The sequence below is a fragment of the Lissotriton vulgaris genome, chromosome 1_1 (genome assembly GCF_964263255.1).
Source record: "Lissotriton vulgaris chromosome 1_1, aLisVul1.2, whole genome shotgun sequence".
NCBI classification, from domain to species: domain Eukaryota; kingdom Metazoa; phylum Chordata; class Amphibia; order Caudata; family Salamandridae; genus Lissotriton; species Lissotriton vulgaris.
In genome coordinates, this window is record NC_141685.1 from 1590568790 (window position 1) to 1590593938 (window position 25149).

Below are 25149 nucleotides of genomic sequence, written 5' to 3' on the forward strand. Positions count from 1 at the left end.
ATGTAAAGTGTACTATACCGCGTGTTGCCATGGGAGTGTGCTAGGAGATGAGACTAGAAGCCCCTCACTCAATATCTTCTGTGTTTATATTGTTGTTGTTCACACAATTTACAAGTAAGCATAATTATGCATGTATGTGGTCCTAAAGAGTGAATCTAGCTACAAAGTATCAGACTTTTGCGTATGTAAAATATTTAGTTATTTACTGCATCTCAAAGGTAATCATTTGCAAATGAGAAACCAAGGTGTTTGCCGCTTGCTACAACTCGTTATATACACTAGTTACCCTTTGGTGCACTTGTATGTATGCCAACAAAATCTCTAATATTCAGGAGACCATTTTGTTAAAGAGTCCAAACAGAATAAGACGTTGAAGCCTGAAAATTTCATTTTTCGTACTCCCCATAAACCAATTTCTTCTTTATATTTGTTTTGTATCTATAATGTGTCATTCCTACTATTAGTTTTTATAGCCAGCACATGTTTACCAAATATACAGCTTTCTAGATCACAAATATCTTTTGTGCATTAAATGGAAATATAGAAGCGCACAAACTCACTATTTAGAGTACATGTTTGCTTCTGGGAAGTGGTGTACTCTTGCATTAAATGTATTACATCAGTGCGGTAAAGTGCAAGTCCCTTTCAAATTGAAGAATTGCAGTACGGGGCAGGACCTGCCCATTTGAAGCACAGAACATCTCCAAACTCCATCATGTATTAACAAAGTGCTCCCTTCAAATATACTGCTCTTTTCTTTTACAATACATCTTTCAACAGGATTATACACTCACGTCGTTTGCTGTATTTGTCAATAATAAAATATTATGAATATTGATTGTGATAGAACCACTCTTGCCAATCTACCACACACTGGCCCTCAGCTAGGTTATATCAAAATATCTCATCGACGGCTTGTGTGTTTAGAGTTCACACCGGCTATTAACACTAGGATATCCCATTTGACCTAATTTGCCACAGAATTACTCGATTAGAACTACCTACTTAATGACCTGTAAAACAAGTAATTGTCCCTTCTTAACTTTCATAGTAGTATAGCTAAGATTAAACTCTCCTAAAGGATTTCACAGAAATTTGGAAACAACATGATGTATATCCTTTTTACTCTCTCACTTAGAGCCACTCCAGCTCGTCAAATATGCTCACTATATGATATCCCCCCAATAAGCAATAACATGGGAATCAGAAAAAATTAAATGATATATTTTTCATTACTTTCACTAGATTTATTTATTTATAAAGTTTTATATAGCACTAGCTAGACCTGTGGGTATCAGAGCGCTTTACATACACAAAGGAAAAGAAAAGATTGCATAACATTGCAGGACATGAGGAGGCATCAAGATAAAAGCAAAGACATAATACTAATGTAACTTCTGTTACCTAAGTTGGAAAAAAAAGTTCTCTACAATCACATTCTGGAATATTTATGCATCTCCCCATCATAAAGGGTATCTGCAAGAAAATTGTAAAAGCACCTAATTTCAGACTCATACATAATTGGTTTTAGAAGTTTGTGCCAATTTCTGAATTTAGTTAGCGACAAGTTTCTATCACTCACTTAACTCACTAGATGGAATCTTTTTCAACAGCGTGCTCATAATCTAATAACATGTAAAGAACCGCCGCCATTTTGCCTGCCCTTTTTAAACCCTACTGATTTCCCACCAAATAGGTTGTATGATAGAGCATGCATAGCTAAACCACGCCTGTCTCTACCATGTAGCCTGAACCATGAATGCGTCTTAACCACCCTGCATTCCTTTACCACGCATGCCTTTAACATGCAATGTCATGGTAAAGGCATGAATGGTAAAGGGGTATGCATGGCTAAGGTCGCGACCCTCCTTTCCCCCGTCCTAAGCTACAAACCCCTACCTGCTCCCCCAACCTGAGGTCCAAATAAGGATGAAGAAAGTCTAATCGAGAAAAGTGGTAAGTAGGAGTAACAAGGGGGACAATAAAGGCAGACAATTTAAATATGTATATAGTGTGTTTGTCCTGACTGCTTCCATAGCAAAAACAGCAACTAGATAATGCGATCACTACCCATACAGCAAATCTATTGGCTGACTTCCTGCTGAGGCAGCTACAACTTATTTCGCTCATACAATATTTCTTGGTTTTTCATGCTAGGACACTGTTCATCCAGGGGTCTGGTGTGAAGGATTTTATGACGATGTCTGCAATAGTGTGCTGCTAATGGAGCCCCCGCAGTGGTGAACATTTGTTCTGATTAAAGAATCCAACAACAAGTGTTTGTTCTTATCTCTGAGGCATTGACAATTTGAATACTATCTATTGATGTACTTACTAGAATACAGGAGACACCAAGGTGAACACAAAGGTAATAGTTACCTAGTTTCTCATCCATGATGTTTATTTGAAACTTTTGGTGGATTTTTGAAGCTGTAATCCTCGTTCCCATGAACTTAAACACTTGCATATGTGGGCTTTTTTTTATTAAAGCTATTGGTGTATTTAATTTAGATATACATGAGAAATTACTTTCGTGCGAATCCCATTCATTTTAAAATTCAGAAAAGTTGTTGTGTCAAATACAAATGTTTTGATTAATTACCAGTAATCGTCATACTCAGAGTCCCAGTCTTTCTCCAACGTTCCTAACTAAATGAGATCTGCCTTATCTCTGCAACAAAATGTAGGTATCCTAACCCAAAAATTGACAAAAAACATACATTGGTTCATAGCTATATCTCATCGCCTTCCTGTATTCCATAAACATAAACCTGAGAGAGAGCACATCCTGTACTTTCAAGCAAACCCAATCATCCCTCTAGCCGGTTCAAAGAAGGGCAAAGATGGAGCCTGGACATCCATGGCTGGGTGGAGGAAGACTAGTAGTCACATCACAACTTTACTACCTAAATTCAAGTACTTACCAATGCAAAGCAGGAACACCACTCATCCACTGGTACACAGAACAAAACACAGAGGGCAAGAACCGCAGCAACCCATGACATTTAATGAACAAGCATTGGCATAGCCAATAGGTCTCGCCTTTGGGACCTTATAAGTGTTTAACCATGCAAAGCTTGATTTTGTTGCACCAAGGATATTATGCTGGATAACTAAACAATTATAAGGTCCCAAAGGCGAGACCTATTGGCTATGCCAAAGCTTGTTCTTTTAGCCACTGCAGCATGTATGGTGAGGCAGTTGCTTAGCACACTTCAGCCACCGATTGGTTTCAGTTTGAGTTACAGCATGCCGTCTTTTACAAGGAGCACCTCCAAACAAAGTAATCCCTTTCAGCGTCAGGGACTACTTCGGTACTGTATGCTTTTTGAAACCCCAAAAATTGTTTTGACTTTCAGCACTGTTTTTTTTTTTTAGATTTCTGATGGTCTGGCTGTCTCCCCACAATAAGGTTTTGCACAAACCACGAAAGAACAAAACAAACATTTCTAAAGCCAAAAGCCTGGCGGCAAACGCCAGACCTATTGGCTTTGACAATGCTTCTTAAGGGTGTTTTCAGTCAAAACAGGAACCACGTTTACATTTGTAAGCCTTCGATGGAATTAGATTAGTGTGCGGTTTTTCATACAAAATGCAATTTCTTTAAATATTCTGGTTTGTATATCAATGAGCAGGCACTATTTCACCTTGGGCGTGCAGGAAACCATATGTGGCTCCATAGGACTCTACTATGGGAGAGTTTTGCTTACTCAACATCACACTTTACTAAAGCTGTTCTTCAAAGCATTTTGATGGGAGCAGGTACTGCTTTTGCACTCCGTTTATAGAAATATCACTCAGCCACTGCTACAGGTTGCATTGACATATTTTCCAAAGAACTTCAGAAGAACAAGATGTTTGCCTTAATTTCATATAAAAAATAGTTAATTGTCCATACAGTGGGTGCTTATCACTGGCCGCTACAGCCCATGCGGCACAGTACCCCCAACCTCAATCTAAGGTAAGGCCTGTGAATTTGCGTGAGATGTGGGAGTCTCGGGCCATTCACCAAACTGGCAGTGTGGAGCGGGGGAGAGGCTGACATTTTGCGCTACGCCACTGCGATAATATGTAAGTGTTAGCCTTACCGCTGAGACTTATCAGGGGCTTTGTATATGCTCAGGACAACGCCTGCTTTACAGTGGGAGGGGGCAACACACTTTACCACGGGGGTTCGTTCCATGGTCTGTATATATGTGCAATGAGGTTACACAATTAAGTGGTCTAAATTTTAGCGGGTGTTTCCTCCACATACCTTATGGAGGTACATTGTTTTTGCTAATACATCGCTGCGTGAGAGTGTCAGCTGAATTATTTTATTCAAAGCATCTCTGAAGTCTTTCTGTGCAGTAACATGGTTGGATTTGAGCCATCGTGAAACAAAGCGAGCATGTGGCGGCCGCTTCCTGTGTACAATGGGAGGTGTGGCCGGTGACAAAGCGCAGCAGCAGCTGGGGATCAATGAGAAGCATTTAGAGCCGACCTCTGATTGGTGCAAATGGCTCTGACGTTGGAAGTGATTTAATCACTGCCATTGTCTGTGCCTGATTGAGAGAGATGAGGCAGGCACAGAATATTGTGCTTGAATGCTCCACTTGTAAAACAAACCCTGGATCAACTGATAAAGGTATGACTGCGTCTATCTATCTGCTCTTTGATAATGATCTATTTGGGCTTTTATCTTGTTTGCTACCAGTTCAAAGGTACCCTCATGTGACACAGCGTTGATAATGCAAGATGCTGTGGGGAAAATTAGTGTCATCACTTGGAGGTCTAAGGAAGGGCTAGAATTACGGGGGAGCATGCAGTGAAGGCACTTACTTAATTGGAGAATGGGGGTATGGTTGTAATGAATTCAGTGATTAGGACATAACAGCCGTAATGTCAATCAGGGTGCAAATTTCCGTTATTAAGAATGGAAACCCTCAGAGTTGGCGACAACGGACCTAGGTGAAATTAGTAAGGGGTTAAAAAAAAAGGGGGGAACTCGAGTCATTTGCAAGCGAGAGTCCGTTGTGACACTTCCTTATATGGAGACAGCATCTGTTGGTCCCAGAGTGAAAGGACGGGCAGCCACTCCGTCAGGAAATTGCTCGCAGTGAGCCGGGATTAGGCGTGAGTTATAAAAAAAATAGTTTCACGAGCGGCAGCAGAGACGCCTGTTTCCCTTGGGTTTCCCTTGCGGGAACGAGAAGGGGCACCATATGTTTGCAAGTTAATTACAAACATATGATGTCTGAGCTCGCTCCCGCAAGAGAATCACCAAACGTGCACGCGTTGCCATTCAAGGCAATGCAACATGTGCACGTTTTTGCCTAAAAATCTGAAGCCATTACTAAAGGTCTTTTTCCTACGCAGCACATGCGCGCTGTGTAGGCGAGGACTTAAAAAAAGAAAAATGAGTCACTTGGACACAGACGCAGAATCCAAACTCCAATGTTACATGAGGGTGTGGATATACCCAGGTGACATCAATGCAAATATCACAGATGAAGGCCATGGGAAACCCTCCTGAAAGCCGGGCGTGCCTGGGTGGAGCCACTTTGCACTGGGCCGTGGAGTGCCTGGCTGGCTGCCTGGTGGGCGAGAGAGGTAGATACCAATGGACCAAGGATGACTTTTTTACTTTTTTTAAGTTAGGATAGGTAATCCTACCCCCGTGTTGAGATAACCCTTATTTACTTAAATAAGGCAAGGATAAAGAAGGCCGACTAGTAGGTAATGCCCTCAAGGGTGGTGCACACTCTCTATCTTACATGTTTGTGGGTTTTCACGAATATTTCTCAACCCAATATCCCTCCCTGGGAAAGATAACAAATGTACTCATGCTAACGGGAGCTGAAAAGCTCCATTCCCAAAGAGATGAGGAATAAACACTCACCAAAAGTGTTGGGGATGTATGAGAAGGGGTTTCTTTATAGCGAAAAATATTTTTACAATATTTTATTTTATAAATATATCTGTGAAAATATATTTGTATATTTTCATATGAAAATGCCGTCCCCAAAACTCTTCCATGGTTATGCCTGGAAGGCTACAGTTGGCGACTGTTTCGTTTCCAGGTGTAACCAGGAAGAGTTTTTTTTAATTCCTATGATAAGGGACACCAAGTCGTAAACTTCAGGATGCATGTTCACTAATTTTTTTTTTCAGAATGTGGTAGAATAATCGGTGGGGGAAAAAAAACTCACCATTCGAAAACCAGTGCCTCACTAATCCTAAAGGCATGTCAGTGGTGCTCCTATAGGATGAACTACTTTATTTCGGTTTATTTACGGGACAGGTAGAATAGTCCAGAATCCAGTAAGCCTTAGTAAGGGGTTGCAGCTGCTATGGTGAAAGGAAAATGCTGTCAGTCTATCTGCGCATGCTCGAACTTAGTCTGGTGGACGGTGCATAGAGCAATTAACGAGGAGAGATAAGTGTTCGGAAGTTTATTTATTTATTTGAGCGTTTAGAGGGAGTCGCTGCGGCTGTTTTGGCTGCAAAACATCTCCATGATGTTAAGAGTTAATTGCAGTCGCACAACACAGATACTGACTGGCAAAATGTAGGCATGTATGTTTCTGAAGGCAAAGTAGGCTGTGGTCCGGAGAGGAGACCCGTGACTTTCATTTTGTTCAACAGACCTACTTTCCTCCGGATCGTTCAAGTTTTCCAGGAACCTGCCTAATTAACTCGCGAATGCCAGGTTTTCGTTTTGCGTTCTGACCTTGTAATCACATGGGTGCCATTGTGTAATAAGGACTACAAATCCCATAATACAAAGTAAAAAAAACCTGGACTGGATAATCACTCGTGTATGGCCCTAGTACAGTGTAGCGCTCATGCGTTCAGGTCAGAGGTCAGATGTAGGAACGCAAGTACACGGCTGCAGTAGATGCCGCTTAAGTGTGTGGAAGAGCAAAAACGACATCGGGGTGTGCAGGTGACCTTAAAATATCAATCCTCAAAATGCAAATCTCGTTATGTCGGCTCCACCCTTTCGAACTAGCCTGGTTCTATTGACGCCTACATTTGACTGTTTTGCATCGACACCTCCCACCTTCTCTTTGCAGACAGTATTGTTACTTAAATGTCTGTGTTTTTGAAAATTACCGCCTTCAAATTGAACGAAGTGATACGCAGTATTGTTTTTCAAAATGAGCCGCGTTTCCAGAGAATACGGGAAGTAATAGCAACATTTACTGTTGGAGCATTTCGAGACAGACTATTGAAGCGGTAAAAGACTTCTAGCGTTCTGTTTTCCGACCTATCGTACAGTTCGTCAAGGAAAACTATCCGTGAAGAGGGACCAGGCGAACAATAACTTCCTGCTCTCGAGTGAGGGCATCTGTGAGGTTTGTTTTTAAAGCTGTTGTTCGAGAATCCTTCCTTCAAAAGATTTGGATAAATGTAAGTTTACAGATTTGCTGAACTGAAACAACTCCCAGGACAGTTGCCCAGTGCTTTAAATGGAAATAAAGGAGTGCAGGTACTTAGGCTCATATGTAACAACAAATTTTCCCATAAACACCGAATGGGTAAAACCCTTTGATACACCTGGCCCTTAATATTTAGAGAACCTGCTAGCTCCTACGCAGTGGCGGTACCCTCCCATTAAATGTATTCCAGCAGTGCAGATAAGAGCAGGTACTCGCCCTTTGAAATTAAAGAAGTACAGGTACTCGGTACCGGACAGTCCTGGTCCATTTAAAGCACTACAGTTGTCCTGATTTATGTATAGCCACTTTAAAGTGAGTAAACCCATTGCATTTTCTTTCCTCTTCAATGCTTATTTAAATCTGTCTTAGAGAGGGCCGTTAGTCTGTAGTGCAGTCTGGTACCACTAAAGTATGCCATGCAGAAAAACTATGCCTCTGTGACATACATTATATAGGGGAACAGCTTTTTCAGGCCTTGGCTTTTGTGTTTAACTAAACCAAATCTATGTATGTTAATTTGTAAAGCATGCTATCACCCTGGGTGGAATCCTGGCGCTGAACAGCCGCACCTACAGTGGGCATAGCACTGTTCGAAGAGCAAGGTCTGGTTTCCTTCGGAACTTAAGAAGTGAGGAGAAGGCTCTGATGTGAAGCAGGAGCACTGTAGGAGGAAGCTTGACCACCAGATCTGGTTTTCCATTTGTATGAGATGTGTGTCAGCAGAAAGTCATCCGAGTGGAGGTGTCTGGAGGGTTTGTGGAAGCAGATGCACTTAAAGGGCGTTCATTTATTTATGGGTAGCCAATGTAACTCCTTGGGGTGAAATGAGATGTGTGCGTGGCATGGGAGGTTGAGAGTGATTCTGGGCGCCATGTTCTGGGTGAACTGTGGCCTTCTGATGAGTTGCTTGTTGATCCCAGAGGAAAGGGAGTTCCCATTTTCCAGCTCGCTAGTAATGAGGGTTTGGGTGATGGCTTTTCCGGTGTTGCTAGGGAAACCACTTGAAAATCTTCCTTAGCATGTTCAGAGTGAAAGTGTGAAGCAGTTATGGCATTGACTTCGTGGTCCTATTGAGTTTGCAGTCCATGACAATCACAAAGGTTCTTGTCTTGGGAGGCGTGGATGGGTGTAGGTTTTAGCTCTGTCACCCACCAGGCTGAGTCCTACTGAGCCGAGCATTTACCGAAGATCACAACACCAGTCTTGTCGCTATTCAGCTTCAGACAGCTGGACTTCATACAGTGCAATTTCAGCCATACATATTGTGGACTTGTTTTTGGTAGTGGGTGTCTTGCCCATGTGGGAGAAGATAAGTTGTGTGTGATTGGTGTAGGATATTTCATTGATAATGTTGGAGGGGATGATGCCGGCCAGCAGGATCATATAAGCACTGAAGAGGATTGTGCTGAGGGAGGATCTTTGCGGGTCACAGGCATCCGATGTAAAGGGTGTCGGGATGATTGACTGGGTCCTGCCAGTCAGGAAGGAGCAGATCCAGCTGAGCTCAGACCCTTGGGTTCTGATGATGTTGTGCATGTGGTGGATGTAGATGGAGTAGAAGATCGTGTCAAACACTGTTGAGAGGTCCAGGAGTGTGAGGGACGCTGTGTCTCCTCCATCAAAGATAATGCAGATGTCATTTGTGGCAGTGATGAGGGCAGTTTCACTGTTGTGGTCTCGTCTGTATCTGGACTGAGAAGTGCTGAGGAGTTGGTGGTAATTGAGGAATTTGGTGAGGTGCATGTCTATTATTTTCACTAATTCCTTGGCAGCACGGAGATCAATTTGTATTTATTGAGCTTAGAGGGGTCTGCAGCGGGTGTCTTCAACAAAACGTGGCCATGGCTCGTTTCCAAACATATGAGAAGGTAGCTGAGGGGATGGAGGTATACATGATGGGTGTCAGCATGGCACTGATCGGTAGACTTCCTCTGTAGTAGGTGTGGCGGGGCAAGGGTGGAACAGGGCTCCTGAGTGGATGGACTTCATGTTGAGGTAGTTTTGTCCCCGGTGATGGCGGGCCAAGAGGTAAGTGTTGGGTCTTTGGATGAGATTGGAAGTTGATTGGTGAACTCTGTTGGGTCCAGAGACAGGTTGAAATTGCTTTAAGTGGTAGTGACGCTGTTGCTGAACAATAAGGAGAGGTGAATGGAGAGGTCTTGTGAGGGCGTGGTGGAGTTAGAGGTGGTGGCTAGTGAGTTGGAATCTTTGACGATGGTCAAGATTTCCTTGGTTCAGCTCTGTTGATGGTAGGGTCTCAATGAGACTTGATTGGGCTCCTATCATTGTTTTTCTTGCTCTTTCTCCATCTTCTTTCTAGTTGTTTCCATTGGCGCTTCATTAGCCTGAGTTCTTCCATGTACCAGTTGGCTTGCAGTCTGGATTGCATTGTATTGTTGTGCTTACGGGGGTCCAGGGTGTCTGCATAGGAGGAGATCAACTTATTGAAGTTTATGATGACTTTGTGAAGGCTGTTGCTGTGTTTGCGTGGGTGAATGTTGTGGGCAGTGTTTCAGTTTTTTGCCCAAGATGTTGTTCCAGTTATCGCTGGCTATTTTGGCAGTGGTTTATGTTTTTTGGGAAGGGACAGGTATAATGAACTTGATGAGGGAATGTTTGTCCAGGTGACCAGAGTAGGTTCTTCGACTCTGACGTTGTCAAAGGAGGTGAAAATAAGGTCAAGGAGATGTCCTGAAGTGTGGGACATGTTTCATGTTAGTAGATTGTGTGTTCGCAGAGGTGGTGCAGCTGACGGTGCTCTTGTGGACTGTGGTAATTACACCTCTGGGTTTGTGAAGTCTCTCTTGCCTGGCAATTGTGGATCCTGGGGAGATGGATTTGGTGATATCTAGTGCTGCTATGGGGTTCAGACAGGTTTCTGTGAGGAACAGTAGGTTTGGGGTATGGTCATGCAGCAGGTCCCAGATCTTGCAATTCCCAGAATGCAATAATTTGTTAAATGAAAGTACAGGAGTGGATACAAGGTGTGCTGGTGACAGTTATCTACTCTCTCTCCCTTAAACAGATGACCGGCGTGTAGACTGCCTCATAGCGCTCTGCATAAAATGTAATTCCAAATGTCCACTGCACTTAGAGAAAATTAAACATAAATGAAACAAATAAAATATTTTTTCTAGTTTCAAATACAGAAGGATAGTATTGTGCATTCTGTAGGCTAATACGATAGTTCTAAGGGTTCATGTGCTGGTTGTGACCATCTCTGTGTGCAAGCCACGCATTTGAAGGACAGAGAAAACTGGTGTTGAGTTGCTTGTATACAGTTCGGAGGGGCATGGCCTTGCATTTGATACTGGACTGCCTCTTCTGAGATGGGAGCTACAATGTTCCACATAGAACTCTTTCCTTTCAAATTGCACAGTAAGGAAAATGAACAATCCATGGCAAAGCCAAAAGATCTAGCTTTAATGAGCTGATGCAAGCAGGGGTGCACAAATTCCAGTGAACTGTTTGTGTGTGAGGTTTCTAGATTTCTGTCTCCGTGTTAGCATGATGAGTGTGTGTTAAGTTTAAGATTTTAATAGGAAAGAATAAATGGTCTGACCAATTTCAGTTGGTTAGAGGTATATCTGTAGCATTTCCTTATAAAAAAAATCAGGTCAAGGTACAGCAAATAATTTGGGTGCAACAAGTGCAAGGTTGTAAGGAGTTTGGGTCTGTTAGAAATAATTCGGGGAGGGATGTGTGGTTTTCCCTCAAAATTAGTTTACAAAGAGGAGTTTAGATGGTCAGTCATTCCCTGCATGATAGGAGTTTGTCATTGGTTTACATTTGGTGGCAATTACAAGATCAAATGAAAATTGTCCAAGGTACTGATCTTGAGCAGAAAATTCAAAATGGTACAGCACAGTACGTAGCTATGATGTATCACTAAGTGTAGTGTAGTTCCTATATTCCGGATAGGCTCTGCGCATTGGAATAAACGATAGTTTAGACGTCGGACTTAGGTCGACTAGGTCTCTATTGAATATGTTAGACTTACTTGTGTGTGCCAGCTAGCTCAGAGGTCACTAGAAACTTTCTCGAATACACAAGAAGGGATTCGCTTCTGACAACCATATAACATGACAACTTTGTTCCCCCTGAAATAAGGAATATCTCCAGAATCGCGGAAACAATAGATAGCTATTTCACTCAGTCAATCGTGCATGCTTCGTTTCACCAGAAGTGCAGAGAAATAGATAGACGGGCGTTTTCAATAAAAGGGTTATTTATTGAGCAGTCTTCTTTCTCATGCAAGAGAAATTAATTGCCACAATTGCAATACTTGTCATGAAGTAAAGTGCGTACAGTAAAATGAGTATTATGAAATAATACTGTAAAAGCATTTATATGGTTTCTAAGCCATAAGATACTTAAAATGGATAAAATACATACAATGATAAAATAATGACTAAACGTACTCAACTGGTGTTTCTAAGATACGCCTATCCTCTGAATCAAGAATTCTCTAAGGGTCTAATCAGCTCCGTACCTTGGGTATAGAATGAAGGAGGTCTTGTATCTCTCTCTCTCTCAGGACTCGATCTCCCAGCAACCCGCGAGGTTGTCAGGGAAACACTGGAGCTGGATTTCTCGGCAGGAGAAAAAGACAGCGTCTCTCTCAGTGCGTCAACAGGGAGGGTCGGCTTCCTTCGGCACTTGTATCAGCAGGGCGTCGGGCAAGTAGATAGCCGATCTGCTCCAAACCACCGTGTTGCTTAAGGCAGATGTTGGTATATTTATACCTGGAAGGTGCCGAGTTTGACGTAAGGTTGGACATAAGACGTCACTAAGAACTCTCAGTTCTTTCAGGACTCCAGGAGTTCTAGGACAAAGCAATACTGAAGCAAGGGGAATTCCCAGGCTGCTGGAGGCTTGGTTTGTTTAAGAACGCGTTGTGCTTTCTAGGAGTCTATGGGAGTAGCCTTGCCGTATTTGGACTGCATTGGCTATGACTTAATATGGATATGATTCTAATGCCTTTATAAGGATATGATTTGATATAACCACATAAGGGCATAAATCGGGAATGTTTTAATTAGGCGCCCTAGATACATTCACAACACCCACTCCACGTATAATGTCCATCATTACTAAATAGTAAGCAATACTAAACATATAACGATGCATGTGTTTTCCAGCCCACCCCAAAATACATAGTAAGCATTTGAAATGGTATATACACGAAAAAATTAGTATAATACTGTACGTTTTTAGTAAGCAGTGGTGTCATTCAGATGATGCATATTTTGTACATTTAGAATGTTGACTGAATGAATCACAAAATTTACATTTTATTAAATGGCTCTTAATACAGAAGAGAAGGTCGAGACTATTTCATCACATATTTATACAAGACTGTACATGTGCTAGAGGCTAAGTCAAAATATTGTCTCTAGATATTTTTAAAAATAGAAATCTTGTTCTCTAAGAATAGTTCTACTTTAAGCAGAGTATCATGTGCCAAAAAAAAGTAAATATTTTGGGAGCTGGAGAAAAATAATTTCGCTTTCGGGAAGAAAAATAGTTCCAATGTTTTTTAGCAGTTCTGTTTATCAAAACTGAAGGCCGAATTCAGAGTTCAGGGAACGCTGTGTGCTCGCTTTTTCAAACGTTATTCTCGTTGTTAGGAGAGAACATTAACTCAGATAGGCTGGTAAAAAATTCGTTTACAACAGTAGGTGAAAGTTGGGCCAGGTCCGAAAAAGTAGAAATAGTGCATATGTGCGAAGCATTGCCATCATCGGTGTCTAGATCAGCAATGGTCACGGAAGGTTGTACCTGTGTGCCGCATCTCATCTCGTACCTCACCTCCACCTAATTGTAATGGTGAGGTCTCAACGAATGCCGTCATCAGAATGGGTAGCCGCTGGGGACAACACGTTGCATGAGCTGTTACCGAACCAAGCAAAGTATCGACATCCATAGGTACTGCTGATGGGAGTGTGAGACAGACGTCTAACACGCATTCATCTCCGCAAAGCAGGCATCGTAGAACAGGTAAGATGGAATCTTGCCAGATTGGTCTGAATGAAAGAAACCAGGTAGTATTCAGATCTCTTAGCCGAGCCAAGCCGAGGACTTTAGTAATCCACTCTCGGTATTGCATTGCTAGGATCGTGTCTTCCATTGTAGCCTGAGTTTTGTCTGTGATTTGACTTGCCATATCGGAGCAGAAGGAACAAAAATAAGATTCCTGCTACGTGTCCCAAGATGATAGGCAGGCCGCCGAACACAGAGTGCACGAAATTCGGGAAGGTGCTCAGGACTGCTTCAAAGGGTGCTAACAGTCCCGATAAAATTGTCTTAAATACATGTGCGATGCCACTGGTATCTGGCATGTTTAAGATCTGACTTAACATTTCTACGAAATGCACGGGGCAATTTGTTGATAATAATGCATGCATCTCTGCTGCTGTCCTTGCAACTTGCAGATCATACGTTTCTCTAGACGAGGTTAAAGGCACAGTTGTAAAAGAATAGACTTCAATTTGCTTAAAGTATCAATTCGAATAGAAGAGATATTCAAATCGATTTTGTCCACACTAAGGGGGTCATTAGGATGGAGGATTTTCCGCATCCTCCGGGCCGGCGGAAGCCACCGCCGGCCCGGAGGATGCGGAAAATCCTCTGCGGACCCACCAGGACCCACCGCCACATTAGGATGGCTGGTGGGTCATGGTTTAGGTCCGCAGCTTTTCCGCCGCGGCTGGCTTACAACCGCGGCGGAAAAGCACTAAAATGGTGAAGGTGTCTCTTAGACACCTTCAGCCAGATTAGGATGTGCATGGAAACATGCTTTTCCGCGGCGGCTTTTCCGCCGTGGAAAAGCATGTGTAACTGCACTGCAGGGGCCCTTTGCGGGCCCCCTAGGTGTAGTGGGGGGTGGGGGGTGCACATGGGGGGTACCTATGGTACCCCCCTGCATTTGCGTGCACAATGCAGCAGGCACCGCGCGGTGCCTGCCGCTTTGTGCACGCAAATGCTGTGCATGCATTTTTAACATTGCTGCGGGTGCAGCTTGAAGCTCCACCCGCAGCAATGTTAAAAATAGAGGATGTGACCGCCACCCTGGCGGTCACATCCTAATCTGCACAGAGGGAACGCCGCAGCCCATGCGGACGTTCCCTCATGCTCTGGGGTCGCGGACGGACTCAAGTCCGTCCGCGATCCTAATGACCCCCTAAGTGTGGGAGGGTATACTCAGACGTGAGTCCCTTGCTCATTGCACCATCAGGATTCAAGCAAGCTGGGCCGACGACGGCTGTAATGCCAGAAACCGGTCCCCGGAAGCTTATTTCCTTCCCAGTATAAGAATTGGCTTGGTAGTTTGGTTTGCCCTGTTCCCATGATGCACTGGGACAGGGACAGACTAATTTGCATGTAGCCAGGTTCTGAGCTGGGATGGTGCAGTGAGCTAAAAAACGGTGATGGATTAAGCCCTGATCTCTTGACTGGGTAGGAGTATTCTGCATCATTCAGAAACTCTGTCCATCACCACCCCCTTTTCCAAAATCGATTTTGTCCACACTAAGTGTGGGAGGGTATACTCAGACGTGAGTCCCTTGCTCATTGCACCATCAGGATTCAAGCAAGCCGGGCCGACGACGGCTGTAATGCCAGAAACCGGTCCCCAGAAGCTTGTTTCCTTCCCAGTATAAGAATTGGCTTGGTAGTTTGGTTTGCCCTGTTCCCATGATGCACTGGGACAGGGACAGACTAATTTGCATGTAGCCAGGTTCTGAGCTGGAATGGTGCAGTGAGCTAAAAAACGGTGATGGATTAAGCCCTGATCTCTTCACTGGGTAGGAGTATTCTGCATCATTCAGAAACTCTGTCCATCACCACCCCCTTTTCCAAAATCGAGATATTCAAAGAAGGCCATATTGCCGCCTTCATGTCTGGTTTGCTGTTTGGATACAATACTTGCATACAGCAAGTGACCCTGGAAGTAACGCTCACGAGATAGGCGGTTCCTGGCACCATGCCACAACAGCTGTGGTCACTTATAACATAGCTGCAGTTGGAAAGCTGCCTGAAAAAAGGCTCTATCTGTGTAGCAGGGGTGCCGTGCAGGTGACATGAAAGGTTATTTGATGAACCTTCGCAGCCTCCATGCAAGTTAATTCCTTGACACAGAAGTGTACCGCTCAGTGAATTTTTACAGTTATTACCACTAAGAAATACCTCTTTCTTGCACCCACTCCAACATCTATGTGTATAAGGCAAATTCCAGGTTGACTTGATGTACCCTTTACCCAACCTTTCATACAGGCCTGCTGGTATATACTTTTGGCAGTATTGAAACTGAAAAGTCATTATCGGAATTGTAATGGTGCCATGTATTATCCATTCAATTACAGGTTTTTCGGAGACTGTCAATGGCAATCTTTCTAGTTTTTCAATGCTCAGCACCGTATAGTCTGCCCCTCTTTGTGCCAAAGAGATTTGTTTATCAGTAAGGTTAAAGATAGAAAATAATGACGTTGTGTTGATTAGACGCCATGGCACGTAGCCTGAACTCAGATTTTGTAACGTCCAGCCTAACTGTACAATAGAACGTAATTGGGACTGGCCATGTTGTAACATTAGCATATCCTGTTCTATTATATCAATAGCAGATGATGCAATGCTGTCCAGTGAATACATTCTGGAGGACAGTCATTAACCCATTGTCCACTACAGACAGTGATTTTTCCAAATTAATACGATCAATTTCTCGTATTTTTTCCAGCAGTTTCAATTTGTGTTACTTTCCAAGCTTCGTTGTAAGCGGCGTATATATCGGCGTATATGAAACGTTTTTGACGCTGTTTGCGAGGTCCCAGTAAGAAATCTCGCAAGTCAGTACCTTCTTTAAGTAAAGTCAAGTGTTGCTTAATTTCGGGTAGTGTGGATTTCTGTAGCCATTCGAGGCATAGTTTTCCTACACTGTATATTGTTATTATTATCCCTGGATGTTGTCTCTGGGAATATCTTGGGTCTGGCCTGTTCTGTTTGAACCCCTGTATTTTGTTCAGGAATCTATCTTGACAGTTATTAGTGTATGTGGGCCAGATCAACCATTTTCTCCAACCAGGATTAGTTCTGTTTTGTTTTAAAATATAGGCCACGTCTAACCCCTCATCTGTAGTGTTATTTCTATCGGGCATAGGCTTTGGTATCGACGGGTTGTTTAAATCTTTTATCTTGGCTAGGCCAAGACAGGTTGTTTGTTGAATGGTGTCATTCAGTAGAACTGAATTTCATTTCAGCTTGTGTGTACAAGTGTGATTTATAAGCTATTGGTACCGTTTCTCCCTCATTAGAGGTTAGGTATGTAAATCCGCATCTTCCTGGGATGACTTTGATTACAAGGTTGCGTTCGTTTGCGCGTGTTTGCAGTTTTGTTTTAGTTAACATGTCTGGTTGTAATGATCTTAAAATTTCTGTGTGTTTTTGAGTCAAATTAATTGGTTTGAAATCAGGTTTTATTAATTCGTAGAGCGGTTCAACCCTCTCTGCATAATTTAGAATGTAAGTTCTTCCGAAGTTCAGGAAACCTAGAATTGATTGTAAGTTTTTCAGCATTTTTGGAGCTTGAAGTACTGCACACTTCTCTAAGAAGTTGTGTCTGCTAGGCTTTTGCCTTCACTTGATAATTCATATCCTAAAAATAGGACAGTCTGGTGGGCAATTCGTGACTTTTTAAAGTTAAATTTGTACCCTTCAGATGCGAACCCTAGTATGTTGGTGTTCACTCTTTTCAAGCGTGTCTCCAGGTCATTGTCTGTAAGATAGATGTCATCGACATAAGATAATGCCTCATCATCATATATTTGTAGTAACTCTGTTACCCTGGCTGAAAATAATCCTGGGCTATTCTTGAATCCCTGTGGGAGACGACAAAATTGTTTTTGGGCCCCCATGCTTGAGAAAGTGGTTAAATACCTGCTTTCTGGTGCAATGTTTTGACAGAAAAAACCATTTGAAATATCTAATGTCATTTTATATTTTTTGCGCACGATATTATTCATTAGTGCTGCACTATGTGAGTTTTGTACTGCAAATGTTTTGCAACAAGAGTTTAGGTGTCTGTAGTCCAATACTAGACGATATGAATTGTCTGGTTTGGAGACAGGAAACAAAGGATTGTTCATTTGTGAGGTGCATGTTTCAATCACCCCCTGATATTCAAGTTGATCTAAGATCTCTCTGACTTGTTTTTTAGCTTCTTGCACAACAGGATACTGCCTCTGTGCAGTAGGTTGATTTTTTTTATCTGGATTTTATGGTGAGGAGAATCCTCATCCCATCCTACATGATTTTTATATAATGCAGGGGCTTGGGCCACTGCCCATTTTCTTGCATATGTGTATTTTTTATGAATTGGAATGTGATTTGAGAAGGCAGGCATAATCATTTCTTCGCCATGTGGGCATTCCCTAACAAACTCTGGTGGCCAATCTTTCTCTGCTAGAAGGATATCATAGCCTTTAGATAGATTCTCCCAAAAGAGACCTTTTATTTTCCTAGTTTTGTCCCCCTCTATACGTAATGTTATTTCATATAGTTTATGGGGCACGCTAACTCTGGTGTCTGCAGTTTCCACCTGAATGTATTCATTCGTGTCCACTGTCTCCAGAAGATTCATCAGGATCTTGCGAGCTATGGTCACTTCTGCTGCGCTGTCTAGCAGTGTTTGGGCCCACTCTCCGTTCTTGAGTTGTGTCCTCATGACCCTCGGCATGTTTTACTTTAATACTGGCTACCTTCTTTTTGGGAAATAGTAATTTTTTACTTTGATGAGCAGGTTCTTTGTCTTTGGACTTGACGCGCTCTTCTTTATGTTCTGACCGTCCTCTTCTTTCCGATTTCTGTGAGGAAGTCTGAAAAGATCGAGAGAGACGTGTATTAATATCTTGATATCCGTCAGGTTTTCTCAAATTGTCCCTATTTCTAAGGTTATATTTTTTTCAGCTGGCTCCCGTTGTGGAGACTTGCCCCCCCTTTCTGGAGATCTATCTCTTCGTTGGGGAGACCTTCCTCTGGTCTGAAAATGTTTTTCTCTGGGAGTGGTCTGCTTATTAACCTCCCACTTCTTTTTTGGAGTAATTAAATTATTTTTAATGAAAGTCTTTTCATGATTTTCAGTTAGTTGTGGTTTTAGTGGTTTCCCACCCAAACTATCTCTACCTAATTCTTCATAGGATTTTTCAATTATTCTGGCAAGTTCAAAAGGTTGGTCTGCTATATCTTTTTCTTTAAATTTTTGGCGGATTGCCACAGATGCTGTTTCTCCTTTTATGTTGGCTAGTAGTATAGCCGAGACTTGCTTAAAGTCTTTCAGTAATTTCATACCTAGATTTAAAGCAGGTTCTGGACCATATTCATTTTGAATCTGTCTTAGTACGTCTGGTATAACCGCCATAGACGGAACACCATGTGTTTTTGTGTAGATTGAAGCAAAGACTGTTCCCCATGTGTCACAGTCCTCCACATGTGGTGCAATCCAAATTGGTAGGCAGATTTTCAGAATTCTGTGTTTTTCGTGAGGTGTAGTATCAGGAAATACTGCCTCTATCTGAGTAATTTTTTGAGCTAACCAGAACGGAATATGTTCCCGTTTTGTGGGTAACTTGCCAATGACTGATTGAATAGTCTGTGGTGTAATTTTATTTGTGTTCCTCTGGTGAGGGGTGTGCTGTGGAATTTATATTGCTGGTTGGACTGTTAAAGTCAGCATGACTTTACCAATTGTCTATGTATTTTAATTAGTTGTTTTAGCTGAACTAAAAGTTCTGCGCTTGACATTTTTTCAATGTCAGGATGTGGTGTATAGCTGGCTAGAACCGGCCATGTGGCTCCTGGTCTACCTAGTGGACCGAGCCTGGTAATGTGATTTTGATGTTTTAGGGCGCCATTAAACCAGAGCTCATGCTCCTGGTAAGTTAGTGGAATTTCAACTTCCTCGAAAGGGGAGTATTCCTCTAGAGATTCCTCTAGTTTGTAGTAGTGGAACTCGCGTGTCACAGCATTTGCTGCTGGAAAAGTTATCCATGAACAGAATACCTCTGTCTGCCGATATTCATGTGCCTCGACAACAAATATGACTCTACCACCTCTTTTTGATACTCCATTTTCTATAAGTTTTATAGTTAAGGTTTTCCTTATATTTACCGGGATGATTATTGCATCCGGTTGATTTTCTTGGAGACTTGTGTCTTCCTCCAAAAGTTGAGTAGCTAGTCTAGCTCTCTCCCTTTCTTCGTCACTTTCCGCCATTTTACTGATAGAAAGTTTGCAGATCAAGTTTCAAGGAAACAAAGATTTGGTGCACAATATTTTGGAACACTGTATCCTTCAACGTTGACTAAACCAAAAACTAATACATAGGAATCTCTTCCTACTTAGTTTTGGCGGATATTAACCTTTTACCCACTCCAGACGTCTATTGGAGTTTTTACGGGAAAAGGGGTCTGTGTGAAAAAGCACGACTGAGTTACTCTAGTATCTAGCGTTAAATTATCGCCTTACCAAACGTTGAGCGCCATGTAGTGTAGTTCCTATATTCCCAATAGGCTCTGCGCATTGGAATAACATAAACAATAGTTTAGACGTCGGACTTAGGTCGACTAGGTCTCTATTGAATATGTTCAACTTAATTGTGTGTGCCAGCTAGCCCAGAGGTCACTAGAAACTTTCTCGAATACACAAGAAGGGATTCGCTTCTGACAACCATATAACATGACAACTTTGTTCCCCCTGAAATAAGGAATATCTCCAGAATCGCTGAAACAATAGATAGCTATTTCACTCAGTCAATCGTGCATGCTTCGTTTCACCAGAAGTGCAGAGAAATAGATAGACGGGCGCTTTCAATAAAAGGGTTATTTATTGAGCAGTCTTCTTTCTCATGCAAGAGAAATGAATTGCCACAATTGCAATACTTGTCATGAAGTAAAGTGCGTACAGTAAAATGAGTATTATGAAATAATACTGTAAAAGCATTTATATGGTTTCTAAGCCATAAGATACTTAAAATGGATAAAATACATACAATGATAAAATAATGACTAAACGTACTCAACTGGTGTTTCTAAGATACGCCTACCCCGGTGTACCTAAATTAAATCTAGTACTTGGGAAGGAGTAGATGAGTTACAGTTTTTGCCAAGAATCTGAATCAAGAATTCTCTAAGCGTCTAATCAGCCCTTCATTCTATACCTTAGGTATAGAATGAAGGAGGTCTTGTATCTCTCTCTCAGGACTCGATCTCCCAGCAACCCGCGAGGGTGTCAGGGAAACACTGGAGCTGGATTTCTCTGCAGGAGAAAAAGACAGCGTCTCTCTCAGTGCGTCAACAGGGAGGGTCGGCTTCCTTTGGCACTCGCATCAGCAGGGCGTCGGGCAAGTAGATAGCCGATCTGCTCCAAACCACCGTGTGTTGCTTAAGGCAGATGTTGGTATATTTATACCTGGAAGGTGCCGAGTTTGACGTAAGGTTGGACATAAGACGTCACTAAGAACTCTCAGTTCTTTCAGGACTCCAGGAATTCTAGGACAAAGCAATACTGAAGCAGGGGGAATTCCCGGGCTGCTGCGGGCTTGGTTTGTTTAAGAACGCGTTGGGCTTTCTAGGAGTCTATGGGAGTAGCCTTGCTGTATTTGGACTGCATTGGCTATGACTTAATATGGATATGATTCTTATGCCTTTATAAGGATATGATTTGATATAATCACATTAGGGCATAAATCAGGAATGTTTTAATTGGGGTCCTAGATACATTCACAACATAAATATATGCAAACATTTGATGGTAAATATGCCACATTAGGTGACATTTAGCATTTCAAAATCATAAAATCATCCTTAGTACAAAGTAAGGATAATTATGATATCACATTTATGTCCAGACATACCATTGGTGCAACACCAGCAAGAGTGTGGAACATGTTCGGTGGGAAAACACATTTGGGTTGAAAACCAACCTGGGTACAGCGTCATTAGAACACATTAAGCTGCCAAAATATATCTGTGAGAAAAAGTAACATTTAGGTCCACAAACACAGATGAAAAATGCATCCTTTTGCAAAGTCAGCAGTGCAGTGGCATCACATTTAGGTGCAAAATCATAGTACAAGTGCTGAGAGAAAAAGCAGTAAATGATGTGACATTAGATGTTAAATGCACTCCATCATATTAGATTGACTGCACCTCCACTTAAAGAAATATATATATATATATATATATATATATATATATATATATATATATATATATATACATTTCCGTTTATTGTGTAATTAGTTAAAATCATTGCAATATATGTTCAAATGTCAAGTTCAGATTAGCAAGAAAGATCTATAGATAAAAACTGTTATAACAAACATGCTCAAAAAAGAGTAAAATTGCCTAATAAGTCATTAAAGGAGATTGTTAGACCTGACATCATTGGCTTGAGTCTCTCCTCCATTTTTTTCTGTTTGCCTCCACTGTTTACGATGTTTTTGCTGGTATACTGCTTTGGGCACTGTGCCACTGCTGATCAGTGCCACAGTGCAAGTGCTCCCTATGTTAAATTACTGTATTGATTGAATTCCATGTTTGGCTTATTTGGTTTACTGTCAGTCCCTAGTCTAGTGCACCAGGAGTGCCAGGGCTTGTAAATACAAATGCTGCTCGTGGGCCTGCAGCACATGTTGTGCCACCCACAGGAGCGGCCTAGTAAAAGTTTGTCTACAGGTCTGCCATTGCTAGACCTACGTGCAGTCTGGTACTGTCACGCTGACTGCGCAAATACACCTACTTTCCAGTCCCCAAACCTTCCCTTAACTTCATGTTAGTCACCCCTATGGTAGGCCTGAGGGCAGGGTGCATTGTAAGCATAAGGTAGGACAAGCCTGACAAGGTTGGCATGTCCTAATAGTGAATTACAGCCATATTTGTTTTTCACTATTGTAAGGTAACCTGCTCTCCATTAGTTAGAATGGGATGCCTGGGTTATTAATGTTATAATTCTAGCTGGCTCGGGGAGCATGGTGCAATGTCGAGTTTGGTATCCCTGAACTCGGGGTTTAATCACACATCCGTTTGTGTGGATGGTTTTTGGACTCTGGGTTTGAAAATAGCACTTTTAGAAAGTGGCTATTTTCTTGTCTAACTATTTCTGGTTTCTGCTGGTTTGGTGTGTGTGTGACAGGAGCTGGGTGGCTCCAGAGATCTGATGAGTCAGTGTGGGATGAGTGGGACATTTGCATTGAGAGTAGGGGGAGAGTAGCTTCTGATAGCCTGCCCTGCCTGATACAATGCTGGCTCCACCTCCTGCCAGGCGACTGATGGCTCTGTGCCTGCCAGGGACGATCCTGGCCCCACCTCCTACCGGGAGGCTGATAGCTCTGCTCCTGCCAGTGACAATACTGGCTCCACCTCCTACTGAGCGGCTGAGGACTCTGCCCTGCACAGTGAATAGGCCAGGTGCCTCTGCCTGGCTACACCCACAACAAACGCAGGATGTTGGGAAATCCCCCTGCATGGACAAAGGGATCAAAGCCAAAAAGGGGTATAAGAGAAGGACGCCTGAACCAAGACTTTAGATCACTTCTGACAAGGAACCCTGAAACCAAGGACAAGAAGCCTGCTGATCCAAGGACTTGCCTACCCCTTCTGCCAGTGTGCTGTTGGCTGGGGGGAATCCTGCATGTGCTTCTTTATTTTTGCCAAGGAACCAGGAGAGAGGAACTGTGTGTGTACTCTCACACTTTGCTAAGAAAATCTCCAAGGACTGGAAGAGTGCCAGTCTCCTGTTGAAGTCACAGGGCTAAAGGACTTCATCATTTGCTAAAAATGCTTGTTGCTGGAACTTGTGAATCCAGCACCTCTGAAAGAAACCAGCAATCTCGACGCCGACAGACGCTGCCGAATCCAGCTCGACATCGTGAGTAACGGCTCCAGTGTCCCGCTTCCTCGACGCCGGCCGCCGGGCCCGATCGACGCCAGCAGCAACGCCAGGGAGTAGCGAGTTCGGCTCCAGCTCCAAGTGACCCCGTGTCTGCACCGCTGCTGATCGCATCGACTTCGAGCCCTCTCGACGCCGTGAGCGCTGCTCACTCTTGCAACTTCGACATCGACGACGACGCCGTATCCTGCTTCGCCTCGTGAGCGCTGCTCCTGCCCGACATCGATCGACGCCGCTGCAGGTCGCCCAGACTCCGAGGCCGGATCGGCGCCGAAGACGCGACGCCGGACATCTCGACGCCGCTGATCATCGTGTGCTTCGCTTTTCAAAGGTACTGTGTTGTGGGGGTCAGTGCGACTCCGGGCTCGACGTAGCGCTCCTCGCGGTCGACGCCGAACCTTTGGATTAACTTTGCCTCGACGTCGTGTGACTCCAGTGTGGGTTACATTGTTGCCAAGAACTGTGTTTTAAAGAAGAAGAGTTGCTTTTGATACTAAAGACTTTGTGCTAAGAAGAAACTACACTTGAACTATTATTTTTCCTTCCAAGAGTATTTATTAAGACTGTGGTATATTTTTGTCGTTATTTGGTCTTGTGCTAAGCCTTATATAAAAATCCTTATTTTTATTATACTACTGTGTCGTGTCCATTTGTAGTGTATTCACTTTATTACTGTATGTGGTCATAAATGCTTCACCAACAGCCTCTGAGATAAGCCTGTCTGCTCTGCCAAGCTACCAAGGGGGTGAGCAGGGGTTATCTAAGTGTGTGGTCCCCTTGCCCTGACTAGAAAAGGTGTGTCCCTATTTGTCAGAAGTGCATACCTCTGCCAACTAGAGACAGCCGGTTCTAACAGAAATGTTATAAGTGTTGCTTTTAGAGCTAGGAACAAGCCTGTACAATGCTCCATAGTAGCTCAGATAACCGGAAAGTGCATGTTCCATAGAGAGCCTTAAAACCTAGCAGCTGTCATAAGTCTTACAAAGAAATGTGGTTGCTAAAATACACACAAACACTATTTGACAGGTCATGTGCTAAAATATTCAGTAATAATAGACATTAAAAGACAATAGGTAAAACAGGAGCATTAGTGGCAACCATTAATATGAAACATGTAGGTATTACATAATACATAGAGTGGTCATTGCTTGCTGTCAGTGGCTTAGCTGAAATGGGATTTGTCTTTCCAGACTGCGCATAGCCAGTCTTATTAAATTCCTTAATGAGTTCTTGTAGTAGACTGACATATTTGCCAAATTTCACCAGATTGCATGGCTCCATCATAGTGAAGACAAAATTCAAGGCCTTGTTGGAGGTTCGTATTCTGTGGGCTAAAAAAAGTGGTTTTAAGAGGGTGCGACTGGCATGCAGCAGTGCTGGGCAACGACACAATAAATGATTAAATGACTTTGCTTTATAGCTACAGAGCCTACAGTTGACTATCATGGAAAGGGAGTGGCATCATCCCCCAACTAGTACTATGCCAGGAGGTGTGTTTGCATAGTGGTGGAGAAAGGACGACCTTGATGATCGCACAGGTAGTGCCTGTATGATTCTATGAGTGCAATTGCCATGTACACACTGCTAATACTGGTTGTTTTTAACAAAGTGTAAAACACATTTATAGACATATTTTACACAAGGTTTCACTGTAGCTAGTTAGTAAAATAATAATGTAATGTTTCCCTTTGTATTCATTATATGAAATAACTAAATCAAAAATGCATTTTCCTTCTTCACAGCAACACCAGAGGTCGCATTGACATCAGTAGTCACATATACAAAT

General features: G+C 42.7%; 1 protein-coding gene across 1 annotated transcript in view; it reads left to right on the forward strand.

Moving 5' to 3' along the window:
* Positions 1 to 6793: 6793 nt before the first annotated feature.
* Positions 6794 to 25149, forward strand: part of LOC147750852 (protein NEDD1-like) — a 590100-nt gene continuing 571744 nt past the window's right edge. Inside the window, exon 1 of the mRNA XM_086937113.1 lies at positions 6794 to 6928. The gene's annotated coding sequence lies outside the window, so the exon portion shown is untranslated. The remainder of the gene's footprint in view (positions 6929 to 25149) is intronic.